Source organism: Loxodonta africana, chromosome 23 (assembly GCF_030014295.1).
Source record: "Loxodonta africana isolate mLoxAfr1 chromosome 23, mLoxAfr1.hap2, whole genome shotgun sequence".
Lineage (NCBI taxonomy): Eukaryota > Metazoa > Chordata > Mammalia > Proboscidea > Elephantidae > Loxodonta > Loxodonta africana.
The window spans coordinates 74,875,748-74,899,024 of NC_087364.1; positions in this window are offsets into that span (position 1 = coordinate 74,875,748).

Below are 23,277 nucleotides of genomic sequence, written 5' to 3' on the forward strand. Positions count from 1 at the left end.
AAAGGGAGCCCTGGTGGTGTAGTGATTAAGAGCTCGGCTGCTACCTAAAAGGTGGACAGTTCAAACCCACCAGCCACTCCTTGGAAACCTTCTGGGGCAGTTCTACTCTGTCCTATAGGGTCGTTATGAGTTGGAATCAACTCGATGGCAACGGGTTATACATATAAACCCATCTTTCAGTCAGTGGCAGATCACAACCTTGTTGATCTCACATACATACAAAGCCTTATTTGAAAGTAATCAGGCAGAAGTTCCTCAGAAATCAATGCTGTGAGATTTCACTTCATATTTGCTTGGCTGCTGGTTGTGGTCAACTCTGGGTGATCTTTGGTAACTGGAGGTGCAGATCAGAATGATTAGCGAAGACTGTTGAGTGTGATGACAGTCACAAGGGGATTGTTCACGTAGCTCCTCCAGGTCTTCTTCCTCTCACCCGTGATTGTGGAATAAGTGTATCAGGAAAGGAACGCTAGACTGAAAAAGGAGGGAGAGTATTGATTGCACTTCTCCAAATGTGTTCCATCTTCTCTTATTGTCTCATTTCAGCATGCTCAAATAAAATTATTAAGCTTTCAGGTGGGGAAAAAAAAAACTCTCTTATTAAAATATCTAATTTTTACAACATATTCCCCCATTTGTACATTAATGATCTGCATAAATTTGTACATGCTAGTTTGCACTCAATAAATGTACAAATGGATGAATAGTAAGCAGGCATTTTGTAAAACTTAACAGAAGCTCTTCTGTCAAAGTGGAAGGACAAAATCAGATCTTAAGAGATTTGATCTCTAAGAGATCTTAGAATTTTAAGGTGACTCATTTTTAATAGATAAACTTACTGAACCAATTAAAAGTCAGCACTGATTGATTGGTGCCTCGTTTAGATAGTTAATTCATTCCTACAACATTTTATTGTGTTCTACTGTTCGATAACCTAATTACTCAGATTTTAAGCACTTAGAATCAGATGCTTTTAAAGACAGAAAATAAGAGACAAGAAGATGCAGCTACCACTAAGAGGCCCATCAGTTATGGAACCCCGGGGCCACATCAGGGACAGCCAAGATCAATTTAAGCCATTATATATGAGCTTCAACTCCAAATGAGAGCCCTTGTCACCAGATTTCAATTCATCCTACCTTAGAACAGCAAGAGCTGCCAAAACCCTTCTTCTGGTGCTTAATCATTGACAAATTCTTAGCAACAACTGAAAGCGAAAGTTTCTACAAATGTCCCTGTAGAAAAATTCATAGGACTTGTTTATCTACAGAAAGAATCAGGTGAAAATATTATTAGGTGGAGCAGAGGGGGTTGATTTAATCATAGGTTGAAGGGTAAAGCCCTAAACTTTTGAAGCTAATGGCATGGACGGCAATCAGGTTCCTACTAACGAAAGAACTCTTGGTGTCGTGGATTTCTAAACAAAGTTTGGATGGAGGAAAATAAACTTTATGAATTATATTTTATGAAAAATCACTTTATCTTTGATTACCGTTACCCATTCCTATAAAGCGGACTCTGACCCATAGCAACCCTATAGGACAGAGGACAACTGCTCCATACGGTTTCCAAGCAGCGCGTGCTGAATTCAAACTGCTGGTCTTTTGGTTAGCAGCCAAACTCTTGACTGCTATGCCACCACGGTTTCCTTACCTTTGTTAGGACCCAAAAAAAAAATCCCCTTTAATGGATCTGAGTAAATTGAAAGTTGCTCAATGATATCTTCTTCCTTCGTTCCCAGGTGGGTTATCCAATAGGCAAAGTAAGCACGGCACTTACCTTGCTTACCGAGTCATCTGTAATGGATAATTTTACATGTTCACATGTGAAAGATTAGTAAGGAAGCACAAGTAAACCCACGCTTACCAGGTCACCCACCCCTCTCAGGGGTGGTAAATTTGAAAAGAGGCTTTGATTCTACAGGAAGGCACTGTGGGGTTTGGAGAGAAACAGATGCCAGGCATACCTAGAAGCAGAGTCTTTGATGTGGTGGAAAAACATGAAATTGTTCACTACAGGTGATCTGGTAAGCAAGGTAAGCACTGTGCCTACCTCACCTATTGGAGAATCCACCCCTGTTCATTCTACAAACATCTATTTAATTCCTCATCTGTGTCAGGAACATGCTATGCTTTGTGGACATACCCTACAGTGTACACATGTGCGTCGTCTCCCTTGCTTCTCCTAGCAGCCATTTGGGGTGATTGTTATTTCCACTTTGCTGTCAAATAAACAGCAGACTAGATGATTTAAGTCCACAAGATCAGTAAATAGAAAATGGAGCTCGTTCTTAACCAACAATTTTCCCAGGAAATTGGATATCTTACTTAAAACTACGAAAGTACTAAGTCCCAAAATAAAATCTTCACCAGATTTCAGGTCTCCATAATATATAGATTTTCCAAGTTCCTTTCTACGAATCAAAGTCTAAGAGCTCTCATAACAAAACCAAAACCCTTCAAACCATGGCGTTTTTGAGTTGACTTTCTAAGCTAGACACGTTATTTCATCACAGTCTCCTGTGATGAAAGAGATAATGAGTTCTTTGGGTGGCAATAGAAACAGTATCATTAAAGAATGACACTACATAATGATAAAAGGGACAATTGACCAGGAAGATATAACCATATTAAATATTTATGCACCCAATGACAGGGCTGCAAGATACATAAATCAAATTTTAACAGAACTGAGAAGTGAGATAGACACCTCCACAATTATAGTAGGAGACTTCAATACACCACTTTCGGAGAAGGACAGGACATCCAGTAAGAAGCTCAATAGAGACACAGAAGACCTAATCAACAATCAACCAACTTGACCTCATTGACTTATATAGAACTCTCCACCCAACTGCTGCAAAGTATACTTTTTTTTCTAGCACACATGGAACATTCTCTAGAATAGACCACATATTAGGTCATAAAACAAACCTTTGCAGAGTCCAAAACATCGAAATATTACAAAGCATCTTCTCAGACCACAAGGCCATAAAAGTGGAAATCAATAACAGAAAAATTAGGGAAAAGAAATCAACTACTTGGAAACTGAACAATAAAAAAAAAAAGACTGGGTTATAGAAGACATTAAGGAGAGAATAAGGAAATTCATAGAATGTAACGAGAATGAAAATACTTCCTATCAAAACCTCTGGGACACAGCAAAAGCAGTGCTCAGAGGCCAATTTATATCGATAAATGCACACATACAAAAAGAAGAAAGAGCCAAAAGCAGAGAACTGTCCCTACAACTTGAACAAATAGAAAGTGAGCAACAAAAGAACCCATCAGGCACCAGAAGAAAACAAATAATAAAAATTAGAGCTGAACTAAATGAATTAGAGAACAGAAAAACAATTGAAAGAATTAACAAAGCCAAAAGCTGGCTCTTCGAAAAAATTAACAAAATTGATAAACCATTGGCCAGGATGACTAAAAAAATACAGGAAAGGAAACAAATAACCCGAATAAGAAACAAGATGGGCCACATCACAGACCCAACTGAAATTAAAAGAATCATATCAGATTATTATGAAAAATTGTACTCTAACAAATTTGCAAACCTAGAAGAAATGGATGAATTCCTGGAAAAACACTACCTACCTAAACTAACACAATCAGAAGTAGAACAACTAAATAAACACATAACAAAAAAAGAGATTGAAACGGTAATCAAAAAACTCCCAACAAAAAAAAGCCCTGGCCCGGACGGCTTCACTGCAGAGTTCTACCAAACTTTCAGAGAAGAGTTAACACCACTACTACTAAAGGTATTCCAAAGCATAGAAAATGACGGAATACTACGTAACTCATTCTATGAAGCCACATCTCCCTGATACCAAAACCAGGTAAAGACATCAAAAAAAAAAAGAAAATCACAGACCTATATCCCTCATGAACATAAATGAAAAAATCCTCAACAAAATTCTAGCCAATAGAATTCAACAACATATCAAAAAAACAATTCACCACGACCACGTGGGATTTATACCAGGTATGCAAGGCTGGTTTAATATTAGAAAAACCATTAATGGAATCCACCATATAAATAAAACAAAAGACAAAAACCACATGATCTTATCAATTGATGCAGAAAAGGCATTTGATAAAGTCCAACACCCATTTATGATAAAAACTCTCACCAAAATAGGAACTGAAGGAAAATTCCTCAACATAATAAAGGGCATCTATACAATTTTCATACAAAGCCAACAGCCAACATCACTCTAAATGGAGAGAGCCTGAAAGCATTTCCCTTGAGAACGGGAACCAGACAAAGATGCCCTTTATCACCGCTCTTATTCAACATTGTGCTAGAGGTCCTAGCCAGAGCAATTAGGCTAGACAAAGAAATAAAGGGCATCCAGATTGGCAAGGAGGAAGGAAAATTATCTCTATTTGCAGATGACATGATCTTATACACAGAAAACCCTAAGGAATCCTCCAGAAAACTACTGAAACTAATAGAAGAGTTTGGCAGAGTCTCAGGTTATAAGATAAACATACAAAAATCACTTGGATTCCTTTACATCAACAAAAAGAACATCGAAGAGGAAATAACCAAATCAACACCATTCACAGTAGCCCCCAAGAAGATTAAATACTTAGGAATAAATCTTACCAAGGATGTAAAATACGTATACAAAGAAAACTACAAAGTACTACTACAAGAAATTGAAAAGGGCATACTTAAGTGGAAAAACATACCTTGCTCATGGATAGGAAGACTTAATACAGTAAAAATGTCTATTCTACCAAAAGCCATCTATACATACAATGCACTTCCGATCCAAATTCCAATGTCATTTTTTAATGTGATAGAGACACAAATCACCAACTTCATATGGAAGGGAAAGAAGCCTCAGATTAAGCAAAGCATTACTGAAAAAGAAGAAGAAAGTGGGAGGCCTCACTCTACCTGATTTCAGAACCTATTATACAGCCACAGTAGTCAAAACAGCCTGGTACTGGTACAACAACAGACACATAGACCAGTGGAACAGAATTGAGAACCCAGATATAAATCCATCCACATATTTTTTTTTTTTACATATGAGCAGCTGATATTTGACAAAGGCCCGGTGTCAGTTAATTGGGGAAAAGATAGTCTTTTTAACAAATGGTGCTGGCATAACTGGATATCCATTTGCAAAAAAATGAAACAGGACCCATACCTCACACCAAGCACAAAAACTAACTCCAAGTGGATCAAAGACCTAAACATAAAGACTAAAACGGTAAAGATCATGGAAGAAAAAATAGGGACAACCTTAGGAGCCCTAATACAAGGCATAAACAGAATACAAAACATTACCAAAAATGACGAAGAGAAATCAGATAACTGGGAGCTCCTAAAAATCAAACACCTATGCTCATCTAAAGACTTCACCAAAAGAGTAAAAAGACCACCTACAGACTGGGAAAGAATTTTCAGCTATGACATCTCCGACCAGCGCCTGATCTCTAAAATCTATATGATTCTGTCAAAACTCAACCACAAAAAGACAAACAACCCAATCAAGAAATGGGCAAAGGATATGAACACACACTTCACTAAAGAAGATATTCAGGGAGCTAACAGATACATGAGAAAATGCTCTCGATCATTAACCATTAGAGAAATGCAAATTAAAACTACGATGAGATTCCATCTCACTCCAACAAGGCTGGCATTAATCCAAAAAACACAAAATAATAAATGTTGGAGAGGCTGTGGAGAGATTGGAACTCTTATACACTGCTGGTGGGAATGTAAAATGGTACAACCACTTTGGAAATCTATCCGGCGTTATCTTAAACAGTTAGAAATAGAACTACCATACAACCCAGAAATCCCACTCCTCGGAATATACCCTAGAGAAATAAGAGCCTTCACAGGAACAGATAAATGCACACCCATCTTTATTGCAGCTCTGTTTACAATAGCAAAAAGCTGGAAGCAACCAAGGTGTCCATCAACGGATGAATGGTTAAATAAATTGTGGTATATTCACACAATGGAATACTATGCATCGATAAAGAACAGTGATGAATCTGTGAAACATTTCACAACATGGAGGAACCTGGAAGGCATTATGCTGAGCGAAATCAGTCAGAGGCAAAAGGGCAAATATTGTATAAGACCACTATTATAAGATCTTAAGAAATAGTATAAACTGAGAAGAACACATACTTTTGTGGTTATGAGGGGGGGAGGGAGGGAGGGTGGCAGAGGGTTTTTTACTGATTAATTAGTAGATAAGAACTGCTTTAGGTGAAGGGAAGGACAATACTCAATACATGGAAGGTCAGCTCAGCTGGACTGGACCAAAAGCAAAGAAGTTTCCAGGATAAACTGAATGCTTCAAAGGTCAGCGGAGCAAGGGCGGGGGTTTGGGAACCATGGTTTAAGGGGACTTCTAAGTCATTTGGCAAAATAATTCTATTATGAAAACATTCTGCATCCCACTTTGAAATGTGGCATCTGGGGTCTTAAACGCTAACAAGCAGCCATCTAAGATGCATCAATTGGTCTCAACCCACCTGGAGCAAAGGAGAATGAAGAACACCAAGGTCACATGATAACTAAGAGCCCAAGAGACAGAAAGGGCCACGTGAACCAAAGACCTACATCATCCTGAGACCAGAAGAACTAGTTGGTGCCCGGCCACAACCGACGACTGCCCTGACAGGGAGCACAACAGAGAACCCCTGAGGGAGCAGGAGATCAGTGGGATGCAGACCCCAAATTCTCACAAAAAGACCAGACTTAATGGTCTGACTGAGACTAGAGGAATCCCGGCGGTCATGGTCCCCAAACCTTCTGTTGGCCCAGGACAGGAACCATTCCCGAAGACAACTCATCAGACATGAAAAGGACTGGACAGTGGGTAGGAGAGAGGTGCTGATGAAGAGTGAGCTAATTATATCAGGTGGACACTTGAGACTGTGTTGGCATCTCCTGTCTGGAGGGGGGATGGGAGCATAGAGAGAGTTGGAAGCTGGCAAAATTGTCACGAAAGGAGAGACTGGAAGGGCTGACTCATTAGGGGGAGAGCAAGTGGGAGTACGGAGTAAGGTGTATATAAACTTATATGTGACAGTCTGACTTGATTTGTAAACGTTCACTTGAAGCTCAATAAAAGTTAATAAAAAAAAACAGTATCATTACTTTGACAGTAAGTAAAATAGAAATTAAAACTTAAGAAAAAATAGGATTTTCTGATTTGGCAAATGAGGTGTCAAGAAACTTGGAGTTTTATTTCTAGGCATGTTATTACTCCCTTGTCACTTAAGATAATAATCTGGCAATTTATGGTATGACTTTCTTCGCATTTATTTTATCGTGTGAATGAACAACTTGAATTGTATTTGAAAACTTCAAATAAAAACAAGTTGCTGCCAAGTCAGTTCTGACTCACGATGACCCCATGTGTTATTTATGAACTGTTTTCCATTGGGTTTTCAGTGGCTGATTTTTCAGACATAGGTTGCCAGACCTTTCTTCCAAGGTCTCTGGCTAGACTCAAACCTTCACTCTTTAGGTTAGCAGCTGAGCATGTTAACCACCTGCACCACCCAGAGACTCCAACGCCTGAAGGATAAATAGGATGAAAAGCTTTCACTGCAGAAGAAACAGCATATGGGAAGCCTAAGCAAGAAAGATCTTAGAGATTATGAAGAACAGAATAAAGACCAGCGTGACTGAGGCACAATGAGAAAAAGGAGGGAGGCCAGGTCAGGACATATTCTGACTGCACCGTAATGTTTTAAGGGCATGGCGACATGATCCAATTCAGTTTTTTAAAAGATCTTTCTGACTGCCAGGTAGAAAAGGATTTAAAAGGCAGGATGCGTGGGCAGGAGAGGAATGGGCTGGAGAGAAAGGCAACCTCTCTCAGAGTCTGGGACCACTAAAGACAAGTTGTCCCTGCTTCATCTCTTGCCAGAGGTTCATCACACCCTGATAGAGAGCATCACTACAACCCAAGGCAGACTCTTTGTTGCCATTTTCAGGTCTAGGCTGAAGAAGCAAATTAAAAGTCAAACACAAGAATCCAGTACCAATGCCATCCATCTAGAAATGAATGTCCGAGAGTTGACCAAACAGACACTGCTCTCTTATCCACAGATTAATCTCTGAATATATTTGGGTTGATTATTTAGGGTCATGGTACCTATTAATACAACGAGAATTAGGCGATGGTTTTGACTTTAGCAGTTGCCCCATACTTAAAAAAAAAAAAAAAAAAATACTTAGTACAACATAAATCATCAAGAAAGTGTTTTTCCACTGGGAGATTGTGTTTTACATATACAAAACTCATAACTTGTGTTTATTGAAAAGATTTAGACACCGGGGTGTTATTTATGTTGTTAATTTGTCTGCATCAGTAAATAACATCCCACTTAGCAAGCAGTTCCTGGGCAAACTGTTTACTTCTGAAATACAGTGTTGGCGACCTGTTCTGGCCACCTCCGCGCCAGGTGCCACCGATCCATAAAACCATAATCAATGTGCTCAATAAATATTTATCGACTAGACAGATGAGTGAGTGAATCCTTATATCTTGTCCATTTACCAGAAGAATCAACCCAGTACAGAGCTTGCTTCAGTCTGTTATGCCATTTAATTAACAACATCGGTACTGTTTGTATTTCACAACTTTTATTTCACTGTAACTACACGCCAATTTGTCATCTTTCATATCATTATACGTTCAATATGCATTTTTCATAGTACATTTTTTTTTTTAATTTATTGCGCGTCTTTTCGTTATACCTCAGCATTCACTTAGGAGGCTCTTTGAAAACGTGTTTAAACTTATTTCTTTAAAAACCTTATTTGTACAAAGGCCTGATTTGTGTAAAACATACTCACAGGCCCTGTCCTAGTCATCTAGTGCTGCTATAACAGAAATACCACAAGTGGATGGCTTTAACAAACAGAAGTTTATTCTCTCACAGTTTAGGAGGCTGGAAGTCTGAATTCAGGGTGCCAGCTCTGGGGAAAGGCTTCCTCTCTCTATCTGTTCTGGGGGAAGGTCCTTATCGATCTTCCCCTGGTCTCGGAGCTTCGATATGCCACATATTAATCTATAGCTCAGGAAACCCAGGTCCAAAGATGTGCTCTGCTCTTGGTGCATCTTTCTTGGTGGCATAAGGTCCCTGTCTCTCTGCTTGCTTCTCCCTCCTTTTATCTCTTGTAAGATCAAAGGTGATGCAGACCACACCTAGGGAAACTCCCCTTACTTCAGGTCAGGGCTATGACCTGAGTAAGAGTGTTGCATCCTACCCTAATCCGCTTTAACATAACCTAGTCTTGTCTCATTAACCACAGGCAGAGGTTAGGATTTCCAACACACAGGAAAATTATATCAGATCACAAAATGCAGGACAATCACTCAATACCAGGAATCATGGCCTGACCAAACTGAGACATATTTTGGGGGGACACTACTCAATCTATGACAGGCCCTGATAGCAGCTTGAAGGATGAAAAAGGTCAGTGTCTCATTCTCGAAAGTCCTTAAACTGGGAGACAACCCAGATGGCGACTAAGTTCTATTGATTCCACCTGTTAATATTTCTCCAACCACCTCCAGAGCCACTGGTCATTTCAGGCCTTGAACATCACTTATCTCAACTATCGCAAAAGTCTCCTGTCACTTTAAAAAGAAAGCTGTCTTTTCTTCCCTCTTCCCTTCACTTAAGACTAAAATATATTTTGAGAAAAGACAATATCATCCATCTAGGGCATAGAGATTTTAATAAATGGGCTTTTGACATGTTACATCATAAAGGAACCTTCCAAGTTTATAAGTGGTCCTTTGACAGGAGGCAGCATATCAGTCTATAGCTCAGAACCTTTCCTGATTTAATCCATAATTCATATGGTAATGGACCCGGAAGATTCCATTCCTTCCTTTCTTCCAGCAAGGGTAGCTTGGCCAGGACACCTTGGGACTGATCAGCCGATGCTGTGTGGTTAAGACTGTGCAGCACCCTCTGAAGGAACCCATCAGTGGACCCCACCCCGTATTTCCCAAATGTAGGGCATTGTTGGACCACATTACTGCTTGGGCCGTGCTTACGGACCTCTTGGAGTATTCTTTGCTTAATTTTTAAAAATCAAGCAATTTCTCAACTTATTCGTAAAGGTAATTTTCTATTCCTGGCACAAATAGAAAACCAGTATCAATTGTCATGAAAAGAAGCTTCCACAACACCATAACTAGCCCAGCTGATTCATGGAGCAACACTGGAAAGGGCACCACAAGTGGGGAAAGACTCAACTAGCCAACTCCATCACCTCCACTGAGCAGGAAGGAGCTGGGAATATGGAGGACGTTACAGTCGATTCAAGATTGGCTTGACTTAGCATAAATAATCTAAAATTAAATTGGGCGTGTGACTCGCATATCACAAGCGTATCCCGTGAGTGCCGGGGTCGCCGTGTTTGCCAGATCTCCCAGGCTAGGCAGGCCTTGGAAGCGTTTGTTTCATTGTCTGCTTTTTAATAGAATCAGATGGCTTTCTTGAAAAATTTAAATCCTGGGAGGATCAGGGGGAGAATAAGGAGAGGGGGAAAAAAAAAGGGGGTTGGTGAATAATATTAAAGATCTGGAAAAAGAAGGAAAACACAAAGACACGGCAAGGAATCACAAAACCGGAGCATGAGGCGCCGGACGACACCTCGGTAGCAAACACATTCAGATCTCCCGGAGCGATTCTGACTCCCTGCAATTGCGATTCTGGCATGTGCAAAACCCAGGGAATGTTAAAACACAGAACCAAGAACACACCAGTCTTCGGAAACATTAACTCTTCTTCACTATGTCCAAAAAATGCAAATCGAAATAACAACACACTTCTTTGTTTTGTTTTTTTGAAAGATGTTTATTCTTTTGCTTGGAAGGTCTGGGCAGAGTCAGATTAAATTTCAGATGCTATGAATGTTTTTTAATTTTTATGATCCTGGATAATGTTAAATGAAGACGAAAATTCTGATGGTGACAAAGATGATAACAACGCCTGGCGTTAATGTAACTGTGTAACCGCAGGTCCCGTTATGGGCGTACGTTAGCCTCCTCAACAGTCTCCTGTTTGAACTCATGTCTCCTCCGCTAGCCAAATTCGTTCTTCTTTCCTTCATTTCTTTCATTCGTTCTTCCACCCCGTGTATGTTTTCTTCATCAACTTACTTTGGGGGGACAGCAGACACATACATTCACACACTTCCCCTGCCAAAAGGGCTGCGATATTCCAAGCCTGATGCCGGGCGCTTCCTCCTGACACCCAGGCTTCCTCCAGGCAAAGTCACCCACAAAAGAAGAGAAGGGAGGAAGTGGAGAACGTGGCGCTATCTGGGAACCCAGAATGGCTGGATTCCGCTACACCTTCGACAGCAGAACCTAGCGATAAACCTCTGGTCATTTCTCAGCTATGTGGCCCGGGCCCAGACCCTTCGTTTTCTCGCCTAGAATTCTGATGGAATTGTATGAGAAGGAATCCAGTGCCCACACACTGCTGCGGGCTCCTTAGCCCTTGCCAGTCCCTGGATTCTGTTTAGAGGACATTTTTCAACGTGACTCAGAATAATCTTCGAGAACAAAGTTTCCTATGAATAATACCAAGTTCAATTAAAATGAAATGACATATGAAGCTTGTTTCTGAATTAGCAGCTAAAACACTCCATAACACACTTAGTGCTTTGAGCTACAGCCTTGCTTAAACTAAGGGAGTGGAAAATTTTTATGGCCAGTAACTCCACTCACCACAGGTCAACAAAAAGCCGCAGGGAAGAGATATTTTCATTCTCATTTTATCCTAAAGGAACGTATCACCCGGGGATTTCACTTAGAAAACTTGTTATTGGAGAGACTCAGCTCTCCGTCGTACCACCGCGTTACCATCTCCTGTGCAGTCAGTTCCAACCCATGATAACCCCCTGTGCGTCACATTAGAACTGCACTCCTTTAGGGTTTTCAGTGGCTGATTTTTCAGGAGTAGGTCACCAGTCCTTTCTGAGGTGCCTTTGGATGGACTCAAACCATCAACCTTTCAGTTAGCAGCATAGCATGTTAACCATTTGTACCACCCAGGACTCCAGATGTACCCAAATGGCATCAGCGCATGTCTGAGTGCCTACTTCCGGGACAGTGATTAGGACAGTGGAAAGAACAGGAAGATACATAACAGATAGTGTCTGTCCTCAGGCTCTTGATATACTAGACCTAGGGTCACCAGATAAAATATAGGATGCACAGTTAAATTTTAATTTCAATGAACAATGAATAATTTTTTAGTATAAGTATGTCCCATGCAATATTTGGGATATCCTTGTACTAAAAAGGAGCTCTGGTGGCACAGTGGTTAAGAGCTCAGACTGCTAACCAAAAGGTTGGCAGTTTGAATCCACCAGCCACTCCTTGAAAACCTTATGGGGTAGTTCTACTCTGTCCTGTAGAGTCACCATGAGTCAGAATTGACTTGACAGCAGCAAGTTTGTACTAAAAAAAATTGTTCATTGATTACCTGAAATTCAGATTTAACTGGGCATCCTGTATTCTCATTCGTTAAATCTGGACACCTATGTAGAGCAGAAGACTAGTTAACAAATGTTTACTAAGTGCCAACCATGTGCCATGACTGCTGTTGGTGCTGAACAGTAAGTACGGCAGACAAAACTCCCTGCTCTCGTGGATGTAGTCTAAAGATAAATAAGAAAATAAACAAGTAATTACAAACTATGCAAAATGGAGAGGTGAACATCAACATCATATAAGGTGCAAGACAAGGAGGAGCTAGTCAGGGGAAGACTGGGGGAAAGCCTTCCAGTTCCAGCAACTCCACGCGTGAAGGCTTCTATACAAAATTCAGAGTTGTATAGTCTTCATTTCTTCCTTGTACATTGTGGGACTGTCCTGTACGTTGTAGCGCCTGCAGATCTCCCCAGTCATTGAGACAACAAAAATTCTCCTACGTATTTCCACGGGCTTCTGTCCCTGGGGCCAGGCCTACCAAGCCTTCCCTCTCCCCTCAGCATTGAAAAGCACTGACTGAGAACAGACGCTGCTCTGTCACTCCAAGCTGTGTGGGCCATGCCTGGGGTCAAGCTTTACGTGATGGTTAAATAATAATCCTCTCAGTAATTAGGAGACAAGAATCATATGAAAAATGGACCACCTCAGCACCAATTATCAACCAAGTTTTGGCAGCAAGGGCTCCAAGGCCAGAAGTAGATGAGCTCACAGTTGGCTCTACAGCTTGGAGAGGCCATCCCAGAGGATGAGAACTCAGGGTTGGAAGGATATGTCTAGACAGAAAAGAGGAGCAGAGAAGGCAGAGGTCACTGCTTCTGGAAATGGCGGGAGCGTAGGCTCATGGGCACGGAAGAAGACGTGTCTACTCTGTTGGCCAGAATATACCAAGAAAGCCCTCTGCTCAATGTGTGACTGTGGCTTAGTGTTCTGGTTGGCACAAGCCTGGCCCCCATGTGTCTCCGAAGTGAAGACAGAGAAGCAGGGCCACATATCTTCCTCCTACCAATCTGCTGTCCCTCAGAGGAAGCTGGGAAGCAGCCCCCACGTGCATTTCACTGTGGGGTGTAACACAGGCCCTTGACTACTTTACCAAGCACAGAAGTAAATACCCAGATGTATTCAAAAGATTTGCCAACAGGCTTACCGACACTAGAGCATGGGGCACTTCAAGCCCCAGACGTTCTCCCAGCTTCCTCCCTGCTGCTTCCTGCGTACCCTCACCAGCTCACATCACTTACTACTGCCCCAAACACACCTTACACGTTTGCTCCTGTGTTCTGTAGGCCTAGAAGGCCTTTTCCCTCTTGTCTGCCTGAAAAACTCCTATTCACCCTTCAAAGCTCAACTCAGATACCACCTTCTCTGGGAGCCTCCCTTGCTGCTTGAGCCCCACCTCCTAATACCCTACCTGCCTGCTGTTCCGTGCACACTCCCAAAGGCAGAGGCCATGGCTTCCTCCTGAGGACCTAGCGTAGCATTGTACACATTACTCTGCTGCAGCACTCACATCACGGTATTCCCCAGTTAGCTGGTTACATCCTTCCCCCTCACTTACCTGTGAGCATACGAAGACGAGTTATCCTTGATCCTACAGCTAACACAAGCAAGACACAGAGCATGCGCTCAGTTAATACAGGAAGAAAGGGAGACATTGTTTGTTGCTTTTAGGTGCCGTTGAGTCAATTCCGACTCACAGCATCCCTACAGGACAGAGTAGAACTGCCCTGTATGCTTTCCTAGGCTGTGATCTTTATGGGAGCAGACCGCCAGGTCTCTCCCATGGAGCTGCAGGGTGTGTTCAAACTGCCAGCCTTTTGGTTAACAGCCAAAGAGGGAAAGAAAATGAAAATGAAATGAGGGAAAAGTAATTTCCCTTATTGAATTAAACATATTATTTAAAATCACAAAAGTCTGATTGAAACATACATTTAAAGAACCTGTTGTTTAAAGGAACGTCCAATTATATGAACATTCCTTATTAGTATTCAAGAAATGTGTTGCTGATGATTATGCCAAACAATGGGTCAGGGATTCTCTACCTAGAAATGAGTCCAGACTGGGGACCCTGCTCTAGAGAGAACCTGGGAGGAAAGAGGAAAGCTTTTCTCCCAGATAAATGTGGGTAACACACGTATCTCACCATCCAGAAACTAGCTATATGTATTTGTTTTGCAAATAAATAATAACAGGTTTTAATATTCATGTATTTATATTTGTTTTAAACCATAAGATATCTACTTTTATGGACAGCACTCTTTCTAACCATTTCTGATTTGTTTCCCAGCTAGCTACGGCATACTATTGCCAAGAGAGGGGCTTCAAAGAAAACTGAGGGATTTTTTTTATGAGAAACTGACTTGAATTGTAAACTTTCACTTAAAGCACAATTGAAAAAAGAGAGAGAGAGAGAGAAGAAAACTAAGGGAAAATGTAGTATAAAATTACTGGGCCCCCCCCCAAAATTCAATTTTTCTACCCTTTAAATGTTGTGCTGTGTTGTGAAAGATCACATAGCGTACATTTCATGACTCTAACTAAAAAAAAAAAAAAATCCTTTTCTTTTTCACGCTGAACAAACAGAAGATGTAATGATGAGGTAACAAACGAAGTGGCCCAGAGAGGGTGGAGTTCAGGAGGTCTTATTAGTGGCTCCGTATCACCATCTAGAAATGTCTTCATGGAGACTAACCATATTGCAGGCCCCGAGAAGATTTACAATCTGATTTGCCACAGAGAACTCCATGTAATCTTCGTGTAGGACTGACACCATTTTATCTTTGCCCCGTTCCCTGTTTCTCACACAAGCAATTCCGTCCTTTCTACATTGTCAGCTCTGACAGGCTGATTTAATCTGCAGGATTTTGAACGCTTCTGACCACTGCAGTGAGTCATTAACCTTGACTCACATAATTGAATTCAAGGTTGATTGCCTGTGACCCTCGGCGCTGAGGTCTTCTAAATGTACATATTCATTACGGGCGGCCCCGGCTAAATGGATTGCACAGAGAAAGCTGTAGCCCTCGGCCTGTTTGGTATGCAGGGGGCGCAAAGGGCACTAATTGCATGTTAGAGCCGAGGATTAGATTATGAAACGAGTGAGAAAATGAAGATAGATCCTCTGACACTGTCAGATTAGGGCCAGCAACACGCGGGAATATGACAAGGAAATTTACAGTGACATTAACAGAAGAAAAATTAGAAACAAATAGACACTGGACGTTTTTGGAAAATCTTCATATTTCCTACAATCACCTAATAAGCAGGATGTGGGAGCTACAGCCTGTATCTTTTCTCATTTGCATGATCACCACAGAACAATGGATTTTTTTTTTAAGTAGTTTTTTTTGAAGACTAGGAAATCACATTACACCCACTTTACCATTTCAAGTTACGCAGTATCTAAGCCATGTTTAAATAATTGGCTTTACATACCAAATGCCATTTTGAGTTGCCAAGAAAAGTCATTCATCCAACTTCAGTGAGCCCATAAAATATGAAAATGTTTAAGTGTTCATAGTTATTGGGAGCAATTCTGTCAACCATGCTATAAGTTCCAATCTTGGTGAAAAGCCAGCTTATAAAATTATCACCGTTTCTACTCTTTATTGATTTTGCCTCACTTCATAGTTAAAACAAGCACTCACTTGTTCACATCAAACAACTTTCCTGGCACGAAAGCAGATGGTTAAGTTAATAGCAAACAGTTCCACAAATCACTTCCATTTTCCAGAAGCAACACTGTTACAAAGGCAGCTACGAATAACCTGACCAGAGGTGAGGCTGTGTGTAAATTTCAGCGGCCTTTTTCTTTTCCGTTTAGGTATGAGACGCTACTTGAGCGGCCTTTCCTTGTACCCTTGCCCATGGCTTTGTGATTTATTATAGAGGAAAATGACAGCCTGTCTTTCTGACAACAAAAAACACACAAAACTTTACAGCATAGGACATTTAAAAACAAAATGCAGAGCCTGTGGCATCCAATGACAGCTTGAAATGAGCGGTAATATTAAGTTGGTTAAAAGTTAAAGATCCCATCTCTGGAGAAGCCAAGTTCAGTTTTGTTTTGCTTTGGGTTTGTTTTCAAATAAGCCCGCAGAATGGTCCCTGTGGTACCACAAGATAATACTCCAGAAACGTTCCACAGCATTTTTAAATGGTCAACTTGGTTTGCGTTGATATTTCAAAATGAAGTTTAGTTTTGCTACTTCAGGAAGCCCTAAATGGTAAAGAAGTAACTTCCTAATAATTATGCCTTCTTGGGAAGCCCCTCTCAGGGTAAGTAGTGAACTCCTGAACCACTGCCTATGGTAAAAGAGAAAGCGGTGGGTGACTCCCATGCCTGGGAACACTGCACGCTTTTCAGGGGCTGAATAGATGGTCTTTAACGCCCCTTCATGAGACATTTAAATGATTGCTGATAGTTATATTTCATACCTGTCATCCAAGCCTATTAAGCACATAACCAAGTCAACTTTCTAATGAAACGTTGTTTTTCTTTTAATCAAGGGAGGCAAGCAGTACTAAAGCTTATGCTAGACTAGCATCAAGACCTAGGTTCCTCCAATCCCAGCTCAGATACTTTTCAGCTGTGTGACACTGGGCAAATCACTCTCCATTTATGACTGGTATACCTTACAAGGTTTTTATGAAAATAGCTGCCAAATGTTACATAATTTAAAGCATTATTAAAAACCAAACCTACTGCCGTAGAGTCAATTCCTACTCATAACAACCCTATAGGACAGAGTAGAGCTGCCCCATAGGGTTTCCAAGGAGTACCTGGGGCATTCGAACTACCGACCTTTAGATTAGCAGCTGTAGCTCTTCACCACTGCGCCATCAGGGTTTCCAAAATATTATCAGGACTACCCAAACTGTCACAGTTAACTGTCGTTGCGTAACAAACCAACCCAACGTGATGGCTTACCTCAACAATGACGTCTTACTACACATGAGTCTGTGAGTTGGCTATTTGTGCTGTTCTTCTGATCTTGCCTGGGATCATTCACGGGGCTGCTCTCATCCATCTATGGCTTGACTGGGGTTAAAGGATCCAAGATGGCCCCAACACAGGTCTGGAAGTTGGTGCTAGCAGGGACCTCAGGCTATTCCGCATAGTCTCTCATCCTCTAATAGGCTTTAGCAGACTTCTTCACAACTTGATGGTCTCAGTATTCCAAGACCATGACAACAGACACCACAAGGCCCCATAGACCTGGGTCCGGGAACACACACAACATCACTTCTACCGTACTCTATTGGTCAAAGAAAGTACCAAAGTCAGCCCAGACCCAAGGGAGTAGAGAAACAGACTCTACCTCTAGATGGAAGAAGTGGCAAAATTACAGAGTAAAGGGGCATAGACACAGGGAGGCTCGTTTTATTTAGAACCCTCATTGCAACTATCTACCTACTAAAATATATATGGTGACAATGCTACATTAGTGTAAAAGAAAATACACTAATTCACTGATATTTGGTTTTAGTGTTCTGGTACTGCCAAGATTGAAGCTCCTTGCTATCCTCCTCACATTCCTGTGTCTCATATAGTGTGTTGGCTTGATCACAGAACCACGTGGATAGACCCTAGTTCTGATTTTGACAGTATCTGTGGAAGTCAGCACAGATTCCATCCTCAACCAGCTTCGCCATCAGCAGTATGGTACCGCACTATGGCACAATGGACAAGCATATTGGGCTTTAAGCCAGGCAGCATGGACCCCAGTTACTAGCTAGGCAGCCTGGGCAAATTACTTTCTCTCTCTAAACCTCAGTATCCTCCTTTGTGAAAGGAGGCCAGTGATAGTAACTACCTCAGGGGACTGTCACGAAAACTAAAGAGCATAACATGAAGCACCTAGCACAGCACCTGATACAGTGAGTGCCCAACACACGATGGCCGTCATGAGTGGTCCTTGGCTGTATCTGGGCCAGCAGGAGCACCACTCTGGACAGCCAGGCTTGTCAGCTCAACACCCCAAGATCTGAGCTACAACCCAAGTTGTATCTTCCATAACTTAAGATATACATTTACCAACCTTTTTATATTTATCAGACAGTTAATAACAGCGACATATAAGCTCTCACCTCTGAGCCTGCCCTAAAGCTGAAGGTGTTGCGATGCAGCTAACCCACTGAGCATCCATCCGTGCTCACATCAGACGCAGTTTGGCAGCTTTTGTCACCTTCTTGTGGTTAGAAAATGGTAATGTGTCCTAGTTGGAAAAAGCTCTACACTCATCCAACCAACAGCTTAGATGGTCCACTTTCTCTCTCGTCCTCCTTGGACTGTCACATCTTCGTCGTATTGATCATCCAGCATGATTATTTGCTATTCAATTTCCTGCCAAGGCAGAATAATAAATGTGAAAGTGTTTTACAAATATAAAGCGCTGTACACATATGAGGTATATTATTATTATTATCTATTATTTAAGACAGCCTGTTCTCCTTAGAATGAACGGGGCAAAGCCCTGGCTTCTACTTTCCTGGCATTTTCACAACATCCACCACTCTATGTTTTGAAAATGAGTCATCCTGAAGGCCAATGTCAACAAATCTCAGGAAGGCAAAGGAACGAGCAAAATACTTAGGAAAAGGAATTGTTGGAATTTTTAAGTTTGGAAGTTAATGGAAGACACAACATATGGATCATGTGTGACTATTCCCTTAAAAGGTATACAACGACTACTGGATTCAATAAATGTTAATAGAATTGAAAACAGCAATTAAAAAGGCCTGGTGCCCATTTGGGTTAAGTAATGCCGCCTTGGGTTTATCCAGCATCTGCTCTGAACTTAAAGAGATTCAGAGAAACTTATAACATGCGTGTTGAGGGCCTGGGCCTCTACCACCAGCCCTTTACCACTCCACTGGCCTGGGATGTATTGGGGAAGAAGAAAATGTTTATGTTCACTCATGCTCCCAAGAGTTCCTCCCATTTCTTCCCACAGGCTACCCACACCTGTCCTCCCACACCAACCACTGACACCTGAAGAAAAAGTCAGCTCTGAGACGTTCCCTCTACACCACTGATGACAATCCCGCTTGCCATCCTGAATCACAGCTACTTCTAGTTTGTGTGGAAGGTTTTTTCTGGTCATTGTTGTTATTGTTTGTTTGTTTTGGTTTATTTGTATTTTGGGGAAGGGGAGAGGGAGTGCGGAAAGGTAAGCAGAAACCAGAGGCTAAATGGGCTAAATGGGTAAGAGTGAAGTGTTCAGGTGGCTAAATTTAACAGAAAAGAAAACGAATTTTGACCAAAAATGACTTCTCCCCTCTACATCTCTTCCCAAGTTTGCATTTGGGTAAATTAAAGCAAAAAAGATTTTCTCAAAGGCATTGAGCCATCCTGGCACCCAGTAAGTGATTACTTGCAAGCTAGGGCACAGGGTCCCTGTACTTTAGTACTTTACAATCTTGAAGGAAAATAGGACATTGAGAATTAAATAGCAATCTAGGGTGGCCCATGACAAGGGCCAATGGGAAGGGCAGACAGAGTGGTCCAGGCAATCCAGGGAGGACTGGGGAGAAGCTGGAAGGCTGCCAGAGAAGGTGTGTCTCCACCTGGGCTTTAAATCAAGGGCAGAACTTGGGTGAGCGGGAGGAAGAAGGCTTTCACACAAGAAATAGGATTGCAGATGTTTGTATTTGTTGAACTCTAAGGTTAATCGCCTTAGAACAGACAATTTTCAGAGGAGGGTAATGGGATACGAGATCTTTTTTAGAAGCAACTTACGTTTGTGCTTTGCTAGGATTTTTTCTTTTTAACTCTCCATTTTACCTTCTCACTTGCCTCATAACCACTAACTTTTGTCCCTATGCATTTGCCTATTTTAGATATTTCATGTAAGTGGGATCATACAATATCTGTCCTTTTGCACCTGACTTACTTCGGTTTGCTGTTGTTGTTGTTAGGTGCCGTCAAGTTGGTTCCGACCCATGGCGACCCCATGTGCAACAGAATGAAATACTACCCAGTCCTGCACCATCCTCACAATTGTTGCTGTGTTTGAGTCCATTGTTGCAGCCACTGTGTCAATCCATCTCATCGAGGGTCTTCCTCTCTTTCACTGACCCCCTACTCTACCAAGCATGATGTCCCTCTCCAGGGACTGATCCCTTTGGTAACATGTCCAAAGTAAGTGAGAGAAAGTCTCACCACTCTCACTTCTAAGGAGCATTCTGGCTGTACTTCTTCTAAGACAGATTTGCTTGTTCTTTTGGCAATCCGTGGTATATTCAATATTCTTTGCCAACACCTAATTCAAAGACATCAATTCTTCTTTGGTCTTCCTTATTCATTGTTCAACTTTTGCATCCATATGAGGCGACTGAAAATACCATGGCTTAGGACAGGCACACCTTAGTCCTCAAAGTGACATCTTTGCTATTTAACACTTTAAGAGGTCTTTAATGTTTTCAAGGTTCATCTATGTCATAGCATGTATCAGAACTTCATTTCTCTTTATGGCTGTATAATACTCCATTGTATGTGGATACATATAGATAACAACTAAAACCAGTTGTCAAGTCCAGCCCAACTCACAGTGACCCCATGTGTGTCAGAGTAGAACTGTGCTCCATAGGGTTTTCAGTAGATTGCCAGGCCTTTCTTCCGAGGTGTCTCTGGGTGGACCCAAACCTCCAACCTTTTAGTCAGCAGCTGAGTACATGAACCATTTGTATTATCCCATGAATCAACAACGTACATATACACACCACATCTACCTGTTGATGGGCACTTGGGTTGTTCCCACCTACTGCCTATTTTTTGCTGGGGTTTTTATATCATATCTCATTTGATCCTCACAACCCTCTGACAAATATAACAGAAGTGAGACTCTAACAGATTAGGTGATGTGTCCAAAGCCACATCAGAGACAGGATGATGACCCAGGTTTTTAGACTCCGACGTCACACGGCTGTGTGAGGACTAAGTGGGGTAACCCATGTCAAGTGCTAAGGATGGTGTCTGGCACACAGTAAGCCCTCAGCGAACGTTGGCTACTACTACTATTTTTATCATTGTAACAGATCTGACTGCAGACTGAGAGCTTGTACCTTGCCCTCTAAATTGTGCTTCCTAAATTTCAGAAGCTTGGGTCCTGCCTTTCTCACTTTGTCATACCTGCTACGTTAGGATACCTTCAGGTTCGGGGAGCAGAAAAAAAGAAAATAAAAGGTGTTGGCCCAAGCGCCTGAAAAATCCAAAGCTGGGATTCATGCTGCGCTCTGGCTCCCTTTCTCTGTCGCCCTCTAGGCTCTGCCCTCCTTGATTCGTCTGCTTCGTCTTAAGATCGGCCTCCCCGTGGTTGGAGAAAACGGCTGCCTCTAGCTAACGGCCTCCCATCTTCACCCAAGACCGTCTAGAAGGAAGGATACCGCTGCCTCCCTAAACCTTTAAGTAAAATTCCCTAGTTTCATTCTGATTGGACCATGTTAGGTCACGTGCCTAAACCTAGACGAATCACTGTGGAGGGGCTGGGATTCCACTGATTGGCTTAGCCATTCAGAGGCCTTTCCTGGCCCACCAATCAGCGTGGCTGCTTCAGGACTGGGAGGGAGGGGCGAGTTCCCAGGAGGCCTTGGGAAGTCGTCTACAGCTGGGTGCTACCTATGCTATCGTTGAATGAAAATTTTTCTTCAAAATAACTCCGTTTTTAGAAACTATTGCCTCATCCTTGGCCATCCTTGGCCTTAAAAAAAAGAAAGAAAAGGCCTTAGCACCTGTAAAATCACAGGTGTGTGTAACAGCTTTTTTTTTTTAGGGTAAATATATAAAGATTTGAAAACTGTTGATCCGGCTACAAATATCATCCAACTTACGTCGCTGCGGAAGGCTTATGTTCTGAGTTCAGTCTTCAGATTTCTGTTCCAGAACACTCTAATCTCTAGACCATATTAATATCCGTAGTCAGTTTTTTCCATTCTTTTCAAGTTACATTTTCTATGCCCTGTCTGGTTGAGATGGAAAAAACAAAACACCATTGCTTTGCAAAGCCAGCATAACCGTTGCCTAGTTGGCTTTGCAAACAAAGGGAAAAAACAAAGCGCCCAACACATCATGAAGCCAGCGTAACTGTTGCCTGAGCGACTTTACAGCCAAAGAGGTGCATGGCTGAAAAGGGCTGGAATCCCTGACAGAACCTCAGGCAACAGCCTATAAACGCCCTGGCCTATGACGATTCAGCCTTGGCCAGTCTTGGCTTTGCAATTCCAGTCTTCTAATAAAAGCATTCCATAGGACATGGCTGCTGGTGAAGAAGACTGCAGGAAAGACTGGAAGAAACTGGGAGAGCTGGGCCCGAAGGAAATTCTAAAACCATTACACCCATGTCATAAACTGTCCTAACAATTACTTATAACTTTATAAATAGGCAAAGGCTGGCTGGTGACAGAGAAGGAACCCAGGAATCAAATTTGTACCATTCTTCTGGGTGTGGACTCACTAGCAAAACCTCCTCTTCATCTCAGTAGTTGTCAGTCAGGCTTGGCAAGGGTTTCCTAGGCCAAAGCAAGCAGCAGTGGCACCACCCAGGAAGTGCTTTCTTTGGCCCACTAAGCAATTCTTCTCTAGGTACCAAAAACCAAAAAAAAAAAACCAAACCACTGCCATCAGGTTGATTCCAACTCATAGGGACCCTATAACAGAGTAGAACTGCCTCAGAGTTTCCAAGGAGCACCTGGTGGATTTGAACTGCTGACCTTTTGGCTAGCAGCCGTAGCACTTAGCCACTACGCCACCAGGGTTT